Genomic DNA, 20,672 nt, shown 5'->3' with positions numbered 1-20,672 from the left:
TTCTCTTGTAGTGTATCCAGTCCACGGATCATCCATTACTTATGGAATATATTCTCCTTCCCAACAGGAAGCTGCAAGAGTCCACCCACAGCAAAGCTGCTATATAGCTCCTCCCCTAACTGCCATATTCAGTCATTCGACCGAAAACATGCAGAGAAAGGAAAAACCATAGGGTGCAGTGGTGACTGTAGTTCAAATGAAAAAATTACCTGCCTTAAAGTGACAGGGCGGGCCGTGGACTGGATACACTACAAGAGAAATAAATTCATCAGGTAAGCATAAATTATGTTTTCTCTTGTTAAGTGTATCCAGTCCACGGATCATCCATTACTTATGGAATACCAATACCAAAGCTAAAGTACACGGATGATGGGAGGGACAAGGCAGGTACTTAAACGGAAGTTACCACTGCCTGTAAAAAACCCTTTCTCCCAAAAATAGCCTCCGAAGAAGCAAGGTATCAAATTTGTTAAATTTGAAAAGTATGAAGCGCAGACCAAGACTCCGTCTTGTAAATCTGTTCAACAGAAGCCACATTTAAAAAAGGCCCAAGTGAAAACCACAGCTCTAGTAGAATGAGCTGTAATCCCTTCAGGAGGCTGCTGTCCAGCAGTCTCATAAGCTAAATGAATTATGCTTTTTAACCAAAAAGACAGAGAGGCTGCTGAAGTCTTTTGACCTCTCCTCTGTCCAGAATAGACAACAAACAAGGTGAACGTTTGATGAAAACTGTAGTAGCTTGTAAGTAAAACTTTAAAGCACAAACCACGTCCAATATTGTGTAATAGACGTTCCTTCTTTGAGGAAGGATTAGGATACAAGCATGGAACAACTATCTCTTGAGTGATGTACTTGTTAGATACCACCTTAGGAAAAAAAAACAGGTTGGTACGCAGGACTACCTTATCCGTACGAAGGACCAGATAAGGAGAATCACATTGTAACACAGATAACTTGGAGACTCTACGAGTCGAGGAATTAGCTACCCAAAAGGAACTTTCCAAGATAAAGATTGATATCTATGGAACAAAAAAGGTTCAAACGGAACTTCTTGAAGAACCTTAAGAATCAGGTTTAAGCTCCATGGCGGAGCAACAGTTTTAAACACAGGCTTGGATCTAACCAAAGCCTGACCAAATGCCTGAACGTCTAGAATACCTGCCAGACGCTTGTGCAAAAAAATAGACAGAGTAAAAATCTGTCCCCTTTTAAGGAATTAGCTGACAACCCTTTTCTCAAAAACATCTTGGAGAAAAGATAATATCCTGGGAATCCAGACTTTACTCCATGAGTAACCCTTGGATTCATAACAATCAGATATTTACACCATATCTATGTTCAATTTTCCTAGAGACAGGCTTTCATGTCTGTATTAAGGTATCAATGACTGACTCGGAGAAGCCATGCTTTGATAACATCAAGCGTTCAGTCTCCAGGCAGTCCATCTCAGATTGATTCTATTTAGATGGTTGAAAGGACCCTGAGGTAGAGGGACCTGTCTCAGAAGCAGAGACCGTGATGGAAAAGATGACATGTCCACCAGATCTGCATACCAGGTCCTGCGTGGCTACGCAGGCGCTGTCAAAAACACCAAAGCCCTCTCCTGCTTGGTCTTGACCTCCGGAGGAAATCCCACTTCCCCGGAAGAAAAGTCTGACGACTTAGAAAATCCACCTCCCAGTTCTCAACACCTGGGATATGGATAGCTGATAGACAAGAGTGAGTCTCTGTCCAGTGAATTATTGTAAGACTTCTAACATCGCTAGGGAACTTCTGTTCCCCCTTGATGGCTGATGTAAGCCACAGTCGTGTATATTGTCCGACTGAGTATGATGTACCTCAGAGTTGCTAACTGAGGCCAAGTCTGAAGAGCATGGAATATCACTCCCAGTTCCAGAATATTTATTAGAAGGAGGGTCTCCTCCTAAGTCCACTATCCCTGAGCCTTCAGGGAGTTCCAGACTGCATCCCAACCTAAAAGGCTGGCATCTATTGTAACAATTGTCCCATCTGACCTGCGGAAGGTCATACCCTTGGACAGATGGACCCGACATAGTCACCAGAGAAGAGAATCTCTGGTCTCTTGGTCCAGGTTTAACAGGGGGACAAATCTGTGTAATCCCCGTTCCTCTGACTGAGCATGCATAGTTGCAGCGGTCTGAAATGTAGACGTGCAAACGGTACTATGTCCCTTGCCGCTACAATTAAGCCGATTTCATTCATGTACTGAGCCACCGAAGGGCGCGGATGGGATGAAAAAACACGGCAGAAATTTAGAAACTTTTGACAACCTGGACTCCGTCAGGTAAATTTTCATTTCTACAGAATCTATCAGAGTCCCTAGGAGGGAAACCCTTGAGATTGGGGATAGAGAACTCTTTCCTTGTTCACTTTCCACCCATGTGATCTCAGAAATGCCAGTACTACGTCCGTATGAGACTGGGCAATTTGGATGTTTGACGCCTGTATCAGGATGTCGTCTAAATAAGGGGCCACTTCTATGCCCCGCGGTCTAAGGACCGCCAAAGCGACCCCAGAACCTCCATAAAGATTCTTGGGGCTGTAGATATCCCAAAGGAAAGAGCTACAAACTGGTAATGCCTGTCTAGAAAGGCAAACCTGAAAAACGATGGTGATCTTTATGCATCACAATGTGAGGATAAGCATCCTTCAAATCCATTGTAGTCCTCTATTGACTCTCCTGGATCATAGTTAAGATGGTACGAATAGTTTCCATCTTAAATGACGGAATTCTGAGGAATTTGTTTAAGATCTTTAGATCCAAAATAGGTCTGAAGGTTCCCTCTCCTTGGGAACCACAAACAGATTTGAGTAAAAACTCTGTCCCTGTTCCTCTCTTGGAACTGGATGGATCTCGTACACAATGTAAGAATGCCTCCTTCTTTATCTGGTTTGCAGATAATTGTGAAAGGCGAAATCTCCCCTTTTTTGGGGGGGGAATCTTTGAAATCCAGAAGATATCTCTGGGATATAAATTCCAATGCCTAGGGATCCTGGGCATCTCTTGCCCACGCCTGGGTGAAGAATGAAAGTCTGCCCCCTATAGGATCCGTTACCGGATAGGGAGCCGTTCTACATGCTGTCTTAGAGGCAGCAGCAGGCTCCTTGGCCTGCTTATCTTTGTTCCAGGTCCGATTGTCTCCAGACCGCCTTGGACTGAGCAAAAATTCCCTCTTGTTTTGCCTTAGAGGAAGAGGATGCCACACCTGCCCTGAAGTTTTTAAAAGGCACGAAAATTAGACTTTTTTTTTTTTTTTTTTTTTTTTTTGGCCCTTGATTTGGACCTATCCTGAGGAAGGGCATGACCTTTTCCTCCAGTGATATAAGCAATAATCTCCTTCAAACCAGGCCCGAATAGGGTCTGCCCCTTGAAGGGAAGTTAAGTAGCTTATTTATTAAAGTCACGACAGCTGACCATGATATAAGCCATAGCGCTCTGCGCGCCAGTATAGTAAAAAAAACAGAATTCTTAGCCGTTAGTCTAGTCAAATGAACAAGGCATCAGAAAACAAAGGAATTGGCTAGCATAAGCTTGTCAAATATATTCATCCAATGGAGTCGCTTAACTGTAAAGCCTCATCAAGAGACTCAACCCAGAACCCCGCAGCAGCAGTGACAGAAGCAATGTATGCAAGGGGCTGCAGGATAAAACCCTGTTGAATAAACATTTTTTATCCATTGGATCTAAAAAGCACAACTGTCCTCATCAGAGGTAGTGGTACGCTTAGCTAGAGTAGAAACTCTTCTCTCCACCTTAGGAACTGTCTGCCAGAAGTCCCGTGTGGTGGTAACTATTAGAAAACATTCTTCTAAAAAATAGGAGGGGAAGAGAACGGCACACCTGGTCTATCCCATTCCTTATTAAAAAAAAAAATTTAGTAAACCTCTTTAGGTATTGGAAAAACATCAGTACACACCGGCACTGCATATTATTTATCCAGTCTACACAATTTCTCTGGCCCTGCGATTGTACACATTCATTCAGAGCAGCCAAAGCCTCCCTGAGCAACAAGTGGAGGTTCTCAAGCATAAATTTTAAATGTAGAAATATCAGAATCAGGTTAAATCATCTTCCCTGAGTCAAAAAAAATCACCCACAGACTAAGCATATTGTGAGGTAGTATCATACATGGTTCTTAAAGCGTCTGTATGCTCTGTATCTACCCCCAGAGCTAACTGCTTTCCTTTAATTTCAGGTAGTCTGACTAATACTGCTGCCAGAATATTATTCACCACCTTTGCCATGTCTTGTAAAATAAACGCTATGGGCGCCCTTGATGTACTTGGCGCCATTTGAGCGTGAGTCCCTGAAGCGGGAGTCGAAGGGTCTGAAACGTGGGGAGAGTTAGTCGGCATAACTTTCCACTCGACAGAATCCCCTGGTAAAAGAAACGCTATGGGTGCCCTTGATGTACTTGGCGCCATTTGAGCGTGAGTCCCTAAAGCGGGAGTCAAAAGGTCTGACACGTGGGGAGAGTTAGTCGGCATAACTACCCCCACGACAGAATCCTCTGGTGATAATGTTTTTAAAGACAAAAAATGATCTTTATTGTTTAACATGAAATCAGTACATCTGGTACACATTCTAAGATGGGGTTCCACCATGGCTTTAAAACATAATGAACACAGAGCTTCCTCTATGTTAGACATGTTAGAACAGACTAATAATGAGACTAGTAAGCTTGGAAAACACTTTAAATCAAGTTAACAAGCAAATATATAAAACGTTACTGTGCCCTTAAGAGAAACAAATTTTGTCAAAATTTGAAAAACAGTGAAAAAAAAAAAGGCAGTAAAACAAACGAAATTTTTACAGTACATGTAATAAGGTAACAGAGCATTGCACCCACTTGCAAATGGATGATTAACCCCTTAATGCAAAAAACAGATAAAAAAAAAAAAAACGACATAGACGTTTTTAAAAACAGACACAACAAACTGCCACAGCCAACAGTGGGAAGCTTCAGTTAACTGTTTCTATGCAAAATTTAAGCCAGCCATGTGGAAAAAACTTAGGCCCCAATAAGTTTTATCACCAAACATATGTTAAAAAAACGATTAAACATGCCAGCAAACGTTTTAAAACACATTTTTACAAGAGTATGTATCTCTATTAATAAGCCTGATACCAGTCGCTTTTACTGCATTTAAGGCTATACCAACATTACAGTGTTATCACCAATGTACGTTAAAAAACGATTAAACATGCCAGCAAACGTTTTAAAACACATTTTTATAAGAGTATGTATCTCTATTAATAAGCCTGATACCAGTCGCTATCGCTGCATTTAAGGCTTTACTTCCATTACTTCGGTATCAGCAGTATTTTCTTAGTCAATTCCATTCCTAGAAAAATATTTTACTGCACATACCTTATCTGCAGGAAAACCTGCACGCCATTCCCCCTCTGAAGTACCTCACTCCTCAGAATGTGTGAGAACAGCAAATGGATCTTAGTTACGTCTGCTAAGATCATAGAAAAACGCAGGCAGATTCTTCTTCCAAATACTGCCTGAGATAAACAGCACACTCCGGTGCCATTTAAAAATAACAAACTTTTGATTGAAGAATAAACTAAGTAGAAAGCACCACAGACTCTCACAACCTCCTATCTATGTTGAGGCTTGCAAGAGAATGACTGAATATGGCAGTTAGGGGAGGAGCTATATAGCAGCTTTGCTGTGGGTGGACTCTTGCAGCTTCCTGTTGGGAAGGAGAATATATTCCATAAGTAATGGATGATCCGTGGACTGGATACACTTAACAAGAGAAATTCTCATCTGCTTCAAAATATATTAGCTGTCACATGTTCTGCAGCGATGTTGCCCTAGTATTAGGTGATGGATGTAAAGAAATACATGTATGGAAGGTAACAGAATATACCATTCTTGGAGTCAGTGCCTATAAATCTTTATATGTTTAGATTTATATCTATATATAAATCTTTATATGTTGTTGATCAAAGATATGTTAAGGACCAAGCTATACACAAATAATATATAATTACCAGCATGTAAAATGCACTAAATCCCATACAATACTGCTGTGCTGTACTATATTGGATAGCCCATTAAAATGCAGATGCATATATATCACACGCTGCATATTCTTCTCCATCTGCAAAATAGGTAACTGAGCATTATTCAATACATTTCATAAATGCTTTTTTTAAATCAATTTAATAACATCATTTAATGTAATAAGAACAGAATGGTTTACTAGTCACAGAGGAGATTTTAGTTTAGGTAGGGGCAAAGTTACTTATATATAACCTATAGAGTTATCTGCCGAAAGGAGAAATATATTATTTATTACAAATGGGGAGAAATAATGGAGTCATTTGATATGGTGGACAGTTAAAAAGAAGTGGAGATTGCCTCTTTCAGGAGATTGTTTTAAAGCACCAGTCAATCACTTAGAGGAAAATGTATCAAGCTGCATTCACAGATTTAGAGGCACGGTAAGCCTGCAACCACAAATTTAAAGCGACATGAAACAAAAATATATTTTTTTTCATTATACTGATAGAGCATAAACAACTTTCCAATTATCTAATTTGGTTCCTTTCTTTTGGTATCCTTTGTTGAAAAGCATACCTAGGTATATACACAAATCAAAATAATAGTAGGCACAATAGTGAAATGGTGAACGTATGCTTCAAAAACAATATGCAATAAAAATAAAAAGTGAACAAACACCATATACATTAAAATACTTATCAAAAAGAAGTAATCTTTAAAACAGCGAATTCAATATTGATGTCAAATGCAAGAGTTCAAACGATAATCTTCTAATGGTTATCCTCAAAAAAACAAAGAAAAAGGAAATGTATGCTTACCTGATAAATTGATTTCTTCTACGATACGATGAGTCCACGGATTTCATCCTTACTTGTGGGATATTATCCTCTTGCTAACAGGAAGTGGCAAAGAGCACCACAGCAGAGCTGTATATATAGCTCCTCCCTTCCCTCCACCCCCAATCATTCGACCAAAGGTTTTAGGAAGAGAAAGGAAAAGCTAAAAGGTGCAGAGGTGACTGAATTTGTAAAAAACAAAACAAAATTTATGCTTACCTGATAAATTTATTTCTCTTGTGGTGTATCCAGTCCACGGGTTCATCCATTACTTGTGGGATATTCTCCTTCCCAACAGGAAGTTGCAAGAGGACACCCACAGCAGAGCTGTCTATATAGCTCCTCCCCTAACTGCCACCTCCAGTCATTTGACCGAAGACAAGCAAGAAAAAAGGAGAAACTATAGGCTGCAGTGGTGACTGTAGTTTAAAAAATAAAAAACACCTGCCTTAAAATGACAGGGCGGGCCGTGGACTGGATACACCACAAGAGAAATACATTTATCAGGTAAGCATAAATTTTGTTTTCTCTTGTAAAGGTGTATCCAGTCCACGGGTTCATCCATTACTTGTGGGATACCAATACCAAAGCTTTAGGACACGGATGAAGGGAGGGACAAGGCAGGAACTTAAACGGAAGGCACCACTGCCTGTAAGACCTTTCTCCCCAAAAATAGCCTCCGAAGAAGCAAAAGTATCGAATTTGTAGAATTTAGAAAAAGTGTGAAGCGAAGACTAAGTCGCCGCCTTACAAATCTGTTCAACAGAGGCCTCATTTTTAAAAGACCATGTGGAAGCCACCGCTCTAGTGGAATGAGCTGTAATTCTTTCAGGAGGCTGCTGGCCAGCAGTCTCATAAGCTAAGCGGATGATGCATCTCAGCCAAAAAGAAAGAGAAGTTGCCGAAGCCTTTTGGCCTCTCCTCTGTCCAGAGTAGACAACAAACAAAGCAGATGTTTGACGAAAATCCTTCGTAGGTTGTAAATAAAACTTTAAAGCACGAACCACATCAAGATTGTGTAAAAGACGTTCCTTCTTTGAGGAAGGATTAGGACATAATGAAGGAACAACAATCTCCTGATTGATGTTCTTATTAGATACTACCTTAGGAAGAAACCCAGGTTTGGTACGCAAAACTACCTTATCTGCATGGAAAATCAGATAAGGGGAATCACACTGTAAAGCAGATAACTCCGAAACTCTTCGAGCCGAGGAGATAGCTACTAGGAACAGAACTTTCCAAGATAAAAGTTTAATATCTATGGAATGCAAAGGTTCAAACAGAACCCCTTGAAGAACTTTAAGAACTAAATTTAAACTCCATGGCGGAGAAACAGGTTTAAACACAGGCTTAATTCTAACTAAAGCCTGACAAAACGCCTGAACGTCTGGAACCTCAGCCAGATGTTTGTGCAAAAGAATAGACAGAGAGGAAATCTGTCCCTTTAAGGAACTAGCAGACAATCCTTTCTCCAATCCCTCTTGGAGAAAGGATAAGATTCTAGGAATCCTGACTTTACTCCATGAGTAACCCTTGGATTCACACCAATGAAGATATTTACACCATATCTTATGATAGACTTTCCTGGTGACAGGCTTTCGAGCCTGAATTAAGGTATCAATGACCGACTCGGAAAAACCACGCTTTGATAGAATCAAGCGTTCAATCTCCAAGCAGAGAAATTAGATTTGGATGTTTGAAAGGACATTGAAGTACAAGGTCCTGCCTCAGCGGCAGAGTCCATGGTGGAAAGGATGACATGTCCACCAGATCTGCATACCAAGTCCTGCGTGGCCACGCAGGAGCTATCAAAATCACCGAAGCTCTCTCCTGCTTGATCTTGGCAATCAGACAAGGGAGCAGAGGAAACGGTGGAAACACATAAGCCAGGCTGAAGGACCAGGGCGCTGCTAGAGCATCTATCAGCGCAGCCTTGGGATCCCTGGACCTGGACCCGTAACGAGGAAGCTTGGCGTTCTGATGAGACGCCATCAGATCCAGTTCTGGTTTGCCCCATAGTTGAATCAGCTGGGCAAATACCTCCAGATGGAGCTCCCACTCCCCCGGATGAAAAGTCTGCCGACTTAGGAAATCCGCCTCCCAGTTCTCTACTCCTGGGATATGGATAGCTGAGAGATGGCAAGAGTGAACCTCTGCCCATAGAATTATCTTTGAAACCTCCAACATTGCCAGGCGGCTCCTTGTACCCCCCTGATGGTTGATATAGGCTACAGTCGTGATGTTGTCCGACTGAAATCTGATGAACCTGACCGCAGCTAGCTGAGGCCAAGCCTGAAGAGCATTGAATATCGCTCTTAGTTCCAGAATGTTTATCGGAAGGAGGGCTTCCTCCTGAGTCCACGAACCCTGAGCCTTCAGTGAAATCCAGACTGCACACCAGCCCAGAAGGCTGGCATCTGTCATCACTATAGTCCATTCTGGCCTGCGGAAGCTCATTCCCCTGGACAGATGGACCCGAGATAGCAACCAGAGAAGAGAATCCCTGGTCTCTTGATTCAGATTTAGCAGAGGGGACTAATCTGTGTAATCCCCATTCCACTGATTGAGCATGCAAAGTTGCAGTGGTCTGAGATGTAGGCGGGCAAACGGAACTATGTCCATTGCCGCTACCATTAGGCCGATTACTTCCATACACTGAGCCACTGACGGCTGAGAAGTGGAATAAAGAGCACGGCAGGAAGTTAGAAGCTTTGACAACCTGACCTCTGTCAGAAAAATATTCATTTCTACTGAATCTATCAGAGTTCCTAGGCAGGAAACTCTTGTGAGAGGGGAGAGAGAACTCTTTTCTTCGTTCACCTTCCACCCATGAGACCTCAGGAATGCCAGAACAATGTCCGTATGGGACTTGGCGATTTGAAAATTCGACGCCTGTATCAGAATGTCGTCTAGGTAAGGAGCCACCGCTATGCCTCGTGGCCTTAGAACCGCCAGTAGGGACCCTAGAACCTTCGTAAAGATTCTTGGTGCCGTGGCTAACCCGAAGGGAAGAGCCACAAACTGGTAATGCCTGTCTAGGAAGGCAAACCTGAGAAACCGATGATGATCTCTGTGCATCGGAATGTGGAGATAAGCATCCTTTAAGTCCACGGTAGTCATATATTGACCCTCCTGGATCATAGGTAGGATGGTTCGAATAGTCTCCATCTTGAAGGATGGGACCCTGAGAAATTTGTTTAGGATCTTGAGATCCAAGATTGGTCTGAAAGTTCCCTCATTTTTGGGAACTATAAACAGATTTAAATGTAATCCTTGCCCCTGTTCCTCCCTTGGAACTGGGTGGATCACTCCCATAACCAGAAGGTCTTGAACACAACGTAAAAATGCCTCTCTCTTTATCTGGTTTGCAGATAATTGTGAGAGATGAAATCTCCCCTTTGGAGATGAGGCTTTGAAATCCAGAAGATATCCCTGGGAAACAATCTACAGAGCCCAGGGATCCTGGAGTCTCTTGCCCAAGCCTGGGCAAAGAGAGAAAGTCTGCCCCCAACTAGATCCGGTCCTGGATCGGGGGCTACTCCTTCATGCTGTCTTAGAGGCAGCAGCAGGTTTTTTGGCCTGCTTTCCCTTGTTCCAAGCCTGGTTAGGTCTCCAGACTGGCTTGGACTGGGCAAAATTTTCTTCTTGTTTTGCAGTAGAGGAAGTTGAAGCTGCGCCACTCTTGAAGTTTTGAAAGGAACGAAAATTAGTCTGTTTGGTCCTTAATTTGTTGGACCTATCCTGGGGAAGGGCGTGGCCTTTTCCTCCAGTAATATCAGAAATGATCTCCTTCAGTCCAGGCCCGAATAGGGTCTGCCTTTTGAAGGGGATGTTGAGAAGCTTAGACTTTGAAGTAACGTCAGCTGACCAGGATTTAAGCCATAGCGCCCTACGCGCCTGAATGACAAAACCTGAATTCTTAGCCGTTAGCTTTGTTAAATGAAAAACGGCGTCAGAAATAAATGAATTGGCTAACTTAAAGGGACACTGTACCCAAAAAATTTATTTCGTGATTCAGATTGAGCATGAAATTTTAAGCAACTTTCTAATTTACTCCTATTATCAAATTTTATTCATTCTCTTGGTATCTTTACTTGAAATGCAAGAATTTAAATTTAGATGCCGGCCCATTTTTGGTGAACAACCTGGGTTGTCCTTGCTGATTGGTGGATAAATTCATTCACCAATAAAAAAGAGCTGTTCAGAGTACTGAAACCAAAAAAAGCTCAGATGCCTTCTTTTTCAAATAATGATAGCAAGAGAAAGAAGAAAAATTGATAATAGGAGTAAATTAGAAAGTTGCTTAAAATTGCATGCTCTTTCTGAATTACAAAAGAAAAAATTTGGGTTCAGTGTCCCTTTAAGAGCTTTAAGCCTGTCTAAGATATCATCCAACGGGGTCTCCACCTGTAGAGCCTCTTCAAGAGACTCGAACCAGAAAGCCACTGCAGCAGTGACTGGGGCAATGCATGCAAGAGGCTGGAGAACAAAACCTTGTTGTATAAAGATTTTCATAAGGAAACCCTCTAATTTTTTATCCATTGCATCTAGGAAAGCACAACTGTCCTCAACGGGGATAGTTGTACGCTTAGCTAGGGTAGAGACTGCTCCCTCCACCTTAGGGACCATCTGCCACGAGTCCCATGTAGCGGCATCTATGGGAAACATCTTTTTAAAAGCAGGAGGGGGGGGAGAACGGTACACCTGGTCTATCCCATTCCTTCGTAATAATTTCTGAAAACCTCTTAGGGATTGGAAAAACATCAGTGTAAACAGGCACTGCAAAGTATTTGTCCATTTTACACAATTTCTCTGGGACTACAATGGTGTCACAGTCATCCAGAGTCGCTAAAACCTCCCTGAGCAACAAGCGGAGATGTTCAAGCTTAAATTTAAATGCTGTCATTTCAGAGTCAGACTGAAGTAACGCCTTCCCTGAATCAGAAATGTCACCCACAGATAGAATCTCTCCTGCTTCGGCTTCTGTACATTGTGAGGGTATATCAGACATAGCTACTAAAGCGTCAGAAAGCTCTGTATTTGTTCTAGCCCCAGAGCTGTCTCGCTTTCCTTGTAACCCTGGCAGTTTGGACAATACCTCTGTGAGAGTATGATTCATAACTGCTGCCATGTCTTGTAAGGTAAACGCATTGGACGCGCCAGATGTACTTGGCGTCACTTGCGCGGGAGATATAGGTTCTGACACATTGGGAGAGCTAGGTGGTTTAACCTCCCTTTTGTCAGTCTGAGAAACCTCTGGTGATAAATCTTTAAAACCCATAATATGGTCTTTATAACTTATAGAAAGGTCAGTGCATTTGGTACACATTCTAAGAGGGGGTTCCGCAATGGCTTCTAAACATAATGAACAAGGAGTTTCCTCTATGTCAGACATGTTTAACAGACTAGTAATGAGACCAGCAAGTTTGGAAAACACTTTAATAAATGTGAAAAAGCAATAAAAAAAAACGGTACTGTGCCTTTAAGAGAAAAAAACTACCACATAAACTGCAAAACAGTGTTAAAAAGTAGTAAACTCTACGAAATTTTTACAGTGTGTATAAGAGACTAAAGCAGCATTGCACCCACTTGCAAATGGATGATTAAACCCTTAGGCCCCAAACCGGATTAGAAAAACGGTAAAACCGTTAAAAAACAGTCAAACACACTGCCACAGCTCTGCTGTGGCTCCTACCTGCCCTTAAACACGATTAGATGCCAGAGGACTCCTTTAGGGAAGCTGGATGTCTCAGTCTGAATATCAACTGCGCATAAAGTGCGCGAAAATAGGCCCCTCCCACCATGCGCTTAATGTCAGAGGGCCTTAAAAAAGTACTCCTAGGAGTAATCTAACAAGCCATGTGGAAAACTAGGCCCCAAATAAAGATTTATCACCCTCAGAGAAAAAAGTTTTTCTGTAAGTTATGCAAATGTTTTTACACTAAGTAATATGAGAGTTAACATGAATATTACCCTTATCTTGTAAGCATGATCCCAGTCGTTGTTAAATCACTGTATCAGGCTTACCTCAAATATACCAGGCACTGTCAGCATTTTCTAGACCTTATCATTTCTCTAGAAAAAAATATACTGAGCATACCTCAAAGCAGGTGATCTGCAAACCGTCCCCCAACTGAAGTTTTCTTTCCATACTCTTCAGTTATGTGTGAGAACAGCAATGGACCTTAGTTACAAACCGCTAAGATCATCAACCTCCAGGCAGATTCTTCTTCCAATTTTTGCCTGAGAGTAAAACAGTACAACGCCGGTACCGTTTAAAAATAACAAACTCTTGATTGAAAGTAAAAACTACACTAAGTCACCACATGTCTCTTGATACTTCCTTTCTTGTCGAGAGTTGCAAGAGAACGACTGGGGGTGGCAGTTAGGGGAGGAGCTATATAGACAGCTCTGCTCTGGGTGTCCTCTTGCAACTTCCTGTTGGGAAGGAGAATATCCCACAAGTAATTGGTGAACCCGTGGACTGGATACACCTTTACAAAAGAAATATAATCTGTCTTAAAATGACAGGGAGGGCCGTGGACTCGTCGTATCGTAGAAGAAATCAATTTATCAGGTAAGCATAAATTTCCTTTTCTTCTACAAGATACGACGAGTCCACGGATTTCATCCTTACTTGTGGGATACAATACCAAAGCTACAGGACACGGATGAAAGGGAGGGACAAGACAGAGACCTAAACGGAAGGCAGCACTGCTTGAAGAACTTTTCTCCCAAAAACAGCCTCAGAAGAAGCAAAAGTATCAAATTTGGAAAATTTGGAAAAAGTATGAAGGGACGACCAAGTCGCAGCCTTACAAATCTGTTCAACAGAAGCATCGTTTTTAAAGGCCCATGTGGAAGCCACAGCCCTAGTAGAATGAGCCGTAATTCTTTCAGGAGGCTGCTGTCCAGCAGTCTCATATGCCAGGCGGATGATACTCCTCAGCCAAAAAGAAAGAGAGGTAGCCGTAGCTTTCTGACCCCTACGCTTTCAAGAATAAACAAAGAATAAAGAAGAAGATTGACAGAGAGCCTTAGTCGCCTGCAAGTCCACGTCCAAGTTATGTAACAGACGCTCCTTCTTAGAAGAAGGATTAGGACACAATGAAGGAACAACAATTTCCTGATTAATATTCTTATTTGAATCAACCTTAGGTAGAAATCCAGGTTTGGTACATAAAACCAACTTATCAGAATGAAATATAAGATAAGGTGAATCACATTGTAACGCTAAAAGCTCAGAAACTCTTCGAGCAGAAGAAATAGCAACTAAAAACAGAACTTTCCAAGATAACAATTTAATATCTATGGAATGCATGGGTTCAAACGGAACCCCTTGAAGAACTTGAAGAATTAAATTCAAACTCCAGGGAGGAGTAATTGGTCTAAATACAGGCTTAATTCTAGTTAGAGCCTGACAAAAAGACTGAACATCTGGCACATCTGCCAAACGTTTGTGAAGCAGAATTGACAAAGCAGAAAGTTGTCCCTTTAAGGAACTTGCTGTTAACCCTTTCTCCAATCCTTCTTGGAGAAAAGACAGAATCCTGGGAATCCTAACTTTACTCCATATGTAACCCTTGGATTCAGACCAATAAAGATATTTATGCCATATCTTATGATAGATTTTTCTAGTGACAGGCTTTCGAGCCTGTATCAAAGTATCGATGACCGAATCAGAGAATCCTCTCTTAGATAAAATCAAGCGTTCAATCTCCAAGCAGTCAGCTGCAGAGAAAGTAGATTTGGATGCAGGAAATGACCTTGAATGAGCAGGTCCTGTCTCAAAGGAAGTTTCCACATTGGCAGAGAGGACAGGAAGCCCGGAATAAAAAGCCTGGTAGTGACATCATCAGGAAGGGGCGGCTCAGACTACCTGCCAATCAAGCACACAGAGAGGACCGCCGGAGCTTCCCAGCGGCCGAGCGTGACAATCGCATTCCTTTTTTACAATTCCCGAAATTCTTTTAGGAACCGGAAAAACATCAGTGTAAGTAGGTACCTCTAGATATTTGTCCATCTTACACAATTTCTCTGGTGGTATCACAATAGGGTCACAATCATCCAAAGTCGCTAAAACCTCCCGAAGTAATAGGCGGAGGTGTTCTAGCTTAAATTTAAAGGACATGACGTCCGAATCTGTCTGGGGTAACACATTCCCTGAGTCTGAAAGTTCTCCCTCAGACAGCAATTCCCTGACCCCCAACTCAGAGCACTCTGAGGGTACATCGGAAATAGCCAATAAAGCATCAGAGGATTCAGTATTCACATTAATTCCTGACCTACTGCGTTTACCCTGTAACACTGGTAATTTAGATAATACCTCTGTAAGGGTAGTTGACATAACTGCAGCCATCTCCTGCAGAGTAAAAGAATTAGATGCACTAGAGGTACTTGGCGTCGCTAGTGTGGGCGTTAAAGGTTGTGACACTTGGGGAGAATTGGATGGCATATCCTGGTTCTCTTCAGATTGATAATCATCCTTAGGCACACTTTCTTGACCTAAAATATGTTTTTTTACAATGTAAGGCCCTTTCAGTACAAGAGGTACACAATGTAAGAGGGGGATCCACAGTGGCTTCTAAACACATAGAACAATGAGATTCCTCAATGTCAGACATGTTGAACAGACTAGTAATAAACACAATAGTCGTTAAACACTTTATTTATTGCTTTAAAATTTTTTTTGAGAAACGTGTACTGCGCCTTTAAGGAATAAAAAAGCGCAAAAATTTTCAAAAACTGCTTGAAAACGTTAATTTACTCTAAAAATTAACTACACCTAATTAATGGCTCCAAAAATTATTGCACCCCAAGAGTAAGGGGAGAAATTAACCCCTAAAAGGCATTCATAGACACAAATATGTTAAATTTGACAAAAAAAAAACCTGCACCTCGCCACAGCTCTGCAATGGCGCCTACCTACCCCCAGGGTACTTCCAAATGACTCAACAACAATCCGGATAAGAGAACCCCTGTCTAGTCTCAACCGGAGCTAATGCCTGCTGCTTCTGAACCAGAGTAAAGTGCGCGTCTGAGCGCGCGAAAACAAGCCCCGCCAATCATGTCCGATGATCGAGTAGGCTTGAACAACCGCATGGTGAAGCGGTTTTAAAGTATAAGCCATGTGGAATTCTTTAACCCCTAAGTACACTCCCAATACGGTCAAACTGTTTATTTTGAACAAAAAACGTTAAGCATATTCCTGTCAGGATGCCAGGAATCAGACTGAGACGAGAAGTGCAAAAATAATCACACCTTTATTAATAGCAAAAAATAATAAAAAGTCCACAAGTCAAATAACAAGCCAGGAGTCAAAACTAGAGCTGGTAGTCAGACAAGCCGATTCAGGAGCCAAAGCGAGTAGTCAGACGAGCCGGAATTAGGAACAAGGAGAACAGCAGAGTCAGGAACAAGCCAGGGATCAGGAACCAGGAGGGACGTCAGACAACCAGGTAATACACAGGAGCTCTCACAGGTTTGAGACAACGCAAGGGCAAAGCATACTGAACAAAGGCCCTTTAAATAATAAGTGATGACATCACAATTCTGAGACTGCATCCTGTCTCACATGGATGATGTGAACCAGTCTGGCCATAAAAGGAAGTACAGGAAGTGAGCAGCATCTCCCAGAATGCACCAAAGTCAGCAAGAGAGGTGAGTAAAATGGCTGCCAGCAGCACATGGCAAACAAGTCAGGAAAAAACCCTGACAGTACCCTCCCCGCGGGAAGACAAAAGGCTTATTGGGGAAAAGGGCATGGAAGGCACGGAGGAGGGCGGGAGCATGAACATCAGAGGAGGGAACCCATGAACGCTCCTCTGGACTGTAGCCCCTCCAATGAACCAAATACTGTACGCGGCCCCTGAACATACGAGAGTCAATAATGCTGCTGACCTCATACTCCTCATGGTTGCCAACAAAGATAGGACGGGGACGAGGCAACACAGTGGTAAACCGATTACAAACCAATGGTTTCAAGAGGGAGACATGAAAAACATTGGAGATGCGCATTGCAGGAGGAAGGTCAAGAGCATAGGCCACAGGATTGACCCGTCAGAGTATTCGAAAAGGACCAACATAACGGGGAGCCAGTTTATTGGAAGGCACACGAAGGTTCAAGTTGCGGGAGGACAGCCAAACTCTCTCACCAACCTGGTAGGAAGGTGCAGGCAGATGCCTACGATCAGCCTGGAACATTTGGCGCTGCATAGAACGATGAAGGCAATCCTGAATCTGCACCCACATGGAACGGAGTTGCCGGAGATGCTCCTCCAAAGCCGGAATACCCTGAGACATGAATGAATCAGGCAACAAGGATGGTTGAAACCCATAATTTGCCATGAACGGGGATAACTTGGAGGAAGCATTAATAGCACTATTACAAGCAAACTCTGCCCAAGGTAACAGTTCAGACCAATTATTGTGGTGATCTGAGACATAGCAACGGAGGAACTGTTCCAGAGCTTGATTCGACCGTTCCGCAGCCCCATTGAATTTAGGGTGATATGCCGAGGAGAAGGAGAGCTGGATCCCCATTTGAGCACAAAAGGAACGCCAAAATCTGGAGACAAACTGGCTACCCCAGTCTGACACTATCTCCTTGGGTAACCCATGTAAACGGAAGACCTCACGGGCAAAAATTGAAGCAAGCTCCTGAGCGGTAGGCCACTTCTTCAAGGGAATGCAATGTGACATTTTAGAAAAACGGTCAACCACCATAAGGATAACAATATTGCCATTGGAAACAGGGAGCTCGACAATGAAGTCCATGGAAAGATGTGTCCAAGGACGCTCACCATTAGCAATAGGTTGAAGAAGACCCACAGGAAGACGTCGAGGAGTCTTATTCTGTGCACAAACTGAGCAGGAGGCAACATACGCAGCAACATCAGAACGAAGACCTGGCCACCAGAATTGTCGAGTTACAGACCAAATCATTTGGTTCTTGCCTGGGTGACCTGCGGCTTTAGGATAGTGGTAAGTGTGCAAAAGTTTAGTTCGAAGATTCTCAGGAACAAAACACTTACCACTAGGTTTCTCAGGAGGTGCATTGATTTGTGCAGCCAGGATCTCCTCCCCCAAGGGAGAAGTCAAATTAGTACGTATGGTAGCCAAAATATGGTCAGGAGGTATAACTGGAATAGGTACAGACTCCTCCTTGGACAGAGGTGAAAATTTGTCGAGAGAGGGCACCAGCCCTAACATTCTTACTACCAGGCAGGTAGGAGACCACATTATTAAACCGAGACAAAAATCTCCCATCTGGCCTATCGGGGCGACAAACGTTTTGCTTCAGATAGATAAGTTAAATTCTTATGCTCAGTAAGAATGAGCACTGGCACGCTAGTACCCTCAAGAAGATGCCTCCATTCCTTGAGTGCCAAAATTATGGTCAGTAATTCCCTGTCGCCAATTTCATAATTGCACTCCGCTGGAGACAATTTCTTAGAGAAGAAACCACACGGATGCAAGGAACCTCAGGTGTAGGACGTTGAGACAAGAGAGCACCTACTCCAGTCTCAGGCGCATCGACCTCAAGAAAGAAAGGCAGGACAAGGTTAGCATGAGCCAGAACTGGAGCAGCAGCAAAGGCAGTCTTAAGACTATCAAAGGCCTTAATGGCAGTAGGTGATGGAGTGGATCATTCTCTTTACGGGTCATGTTTGTGATAGGTTTGACCAAGGAAGAAAAGTTTTTAATAAACTTTCTATAGTAATTGGCGAACCCCAAAAAACGTTGAATAGACCGAAGACCAACTGGGCGAGGCCACTGCAGAACTGCAGATAACTTGTCAGGATCCATGGAGAACCCTGCAACGGAGATAACATAACCTAGGAAGGTTACTTGAGTCTGATGGAACTCACATTTCTCAAGTTTACAAAACAAGCCGTTCTCACGTAGTCTCTGAAGAACCCGTGTAACATCAGAACGATGAGCCTCAAGTGTAGGTGAGTGTATGAAGATGTCGTCTAAGTACACCACAACACACTGTTGCAACATATCTCGTAGAACATCATTAATAAATTCCTGGAAAACAGCAGGAGCATTACATAGGCCAAAGGGCATTACAAGATACTCATAATGCCCGCTCCTGGTGTTAAATGGAGGAGGAATGGCTCCGGGTTGCAGGTCTATGGCACAATCGTAAGACCGGTGAGGAGGCAACGTACCGGCACACACCTTGTCAAAAACGTCTAGGAACTCTCGGTACTCCTCTGGCAATTGAGATACTGAAGAAGTGCACAAGACTTTAACTGGTTTCTGAAGACAAGTGGAAATACATTGCGGAGACCACGACAAAATTTCGGACCTGCGCCAGTCGAGACTGGGATTGTGCTTTTGGAGCCAGGGATAACCCAGAACAACCGGAAAATGCGGAGAGTTTATCACCTGGAACTGGAGGGTTTCAAAATGCCCCAACAGCCATGGACAACGGAGCGGTTTCGTGAGTAACGAGTGCGGGCTGAAGTGGCCTGCCATCAATGGCCTCAATAGCAAGCGGAACGGACCGAGGCAAAACAGGAATGGAGTGCTTCGATACAAAAGCACTGTCAATGAAATAGCCCGCAGCACCGGAGTCAACAAGAGCCTGGGTGACTATGGAGGAGTCCACCCAGGAAAGGACAACCGTGACCAAAGGTTTCTCCTTTAGCGGTTCCGGGGACAAGGATAAACCACCTAAGGTCTGCCCCCGACAGGACCTTAGGTGTGAGCGTTTCCCGGCCGTGTAGGACAAGACTTTAAAAGGTGGCCCTGTAACCCACAATAGAGGCAGAGCCCCTCCCTCCTCCTAAAGGCCCTCTCCGCCGCGGAGAGATGTGTGAATCCCAACTGCATCGGCTCAGCAGTACCTGGTGACTCGGGACCAGGAGGCATGGGAGGAGAGGGAGGCATGGGTGGGAACAAACACGTAGGAAACAACGGTACAGGAGGCTTCCGCAAGCGCTCCTTGAAAGAATGCCTCTCACTTAGTCTGATGTCAATTAGGATCAAAAAAGACACCAATGCCTCAAGATCTTCTGGTAAATCTCTGGCAGCAACTTCGTCTTTAATCGCATCAGAGAGCCCATGAAAGAAGGCGACAACAAGGGCTTCATTGTTCCAGCCTACAACTGCTGCAAGGGTACGGAACTCAATGGCATACTGAGCAACAGATCTTGTATCTTGCTGAATGGACATGAGTCGTTTAGCAGCAGAGGAGGAGCGAGCTGGAACATTAAATACCCTTCGAAAGGAGGCCACAAATTCAGGGTAATTTGAAATCACAGGTTTATTAGTCTCCCACAAGGGATTAGCCCAGGCAAGAGCTGTGTCAGAGAGTAACGAGATGAGAAATCCCACCTTAGCTCTGTCAGAGAGAAACGCCTGAGGTAACATCTCAAAGTAAATGCCCACCTGGTTCAAAAACCCTCTGCATTGATTAGGATCGCTTCCATATCGCTGAGGTAGAGGTGCAGAACCAGAGAAGCTCCTGGTAGGACTTGGTGCATCAGTGGAAACAGGAGCAGCCATAACTTGCGGGACACTTTGGTCCAAATGTGCAGTGCGAGTCAGCAGGGTTTGCAGGGCTAGTGCAAATTGATACAAGCGGTTCATCCATCCTGGAAATTATGGCAGGTAAAGGTGGATTATTAGCACCATCAGGATTCATGGCCCTTGCGTAATGTCAGGGTGCCAGGAATCAGACTGAGACGAGAAGTGCAAAAATAATCACACCTTTATTAATAGCAAAAAATAATAAAAAGTCCACAAGTCAAATAACAAGCCAGGAGTCAAAACTAGAGCTGGT

The 20,672-nt window shown here is 43.2% G+C and overlaps 1 protein-coding gene across 1 annotated transcript in view; it reads right to left on the bottom strand.

The window, feature by feature from the left end:
• Positions 1 to 20,672, bottom strand: part of GAS8 (growth arrest specific 8) — a 317,780-nt gene that overhangs the window by 209,203 nt on the left and 87,905 nt on the right. The gene's annotated exons all lie outside the window — the stretch shown is intronic.

Source organism: Bombina bombina, chromosome 1 (genome assembly GCF_027579735.1).
Source record: "Bombina bombina isolate aBomBom1 chromosome 1, aBomBom1.pri, whole genome shotgun sequence".
NCBI classification, from domain to species: Eukaryota; Metazoa; Chordata; class Amphibia; order Anura; family Bombinatoridae; genus Bombina; species Bombina bombina.
The sequence above is the reverse complement of the archived record's forward strand: the minus strand, read 5'-3'. Positions and strand labels throughout refer to the sequence as shown.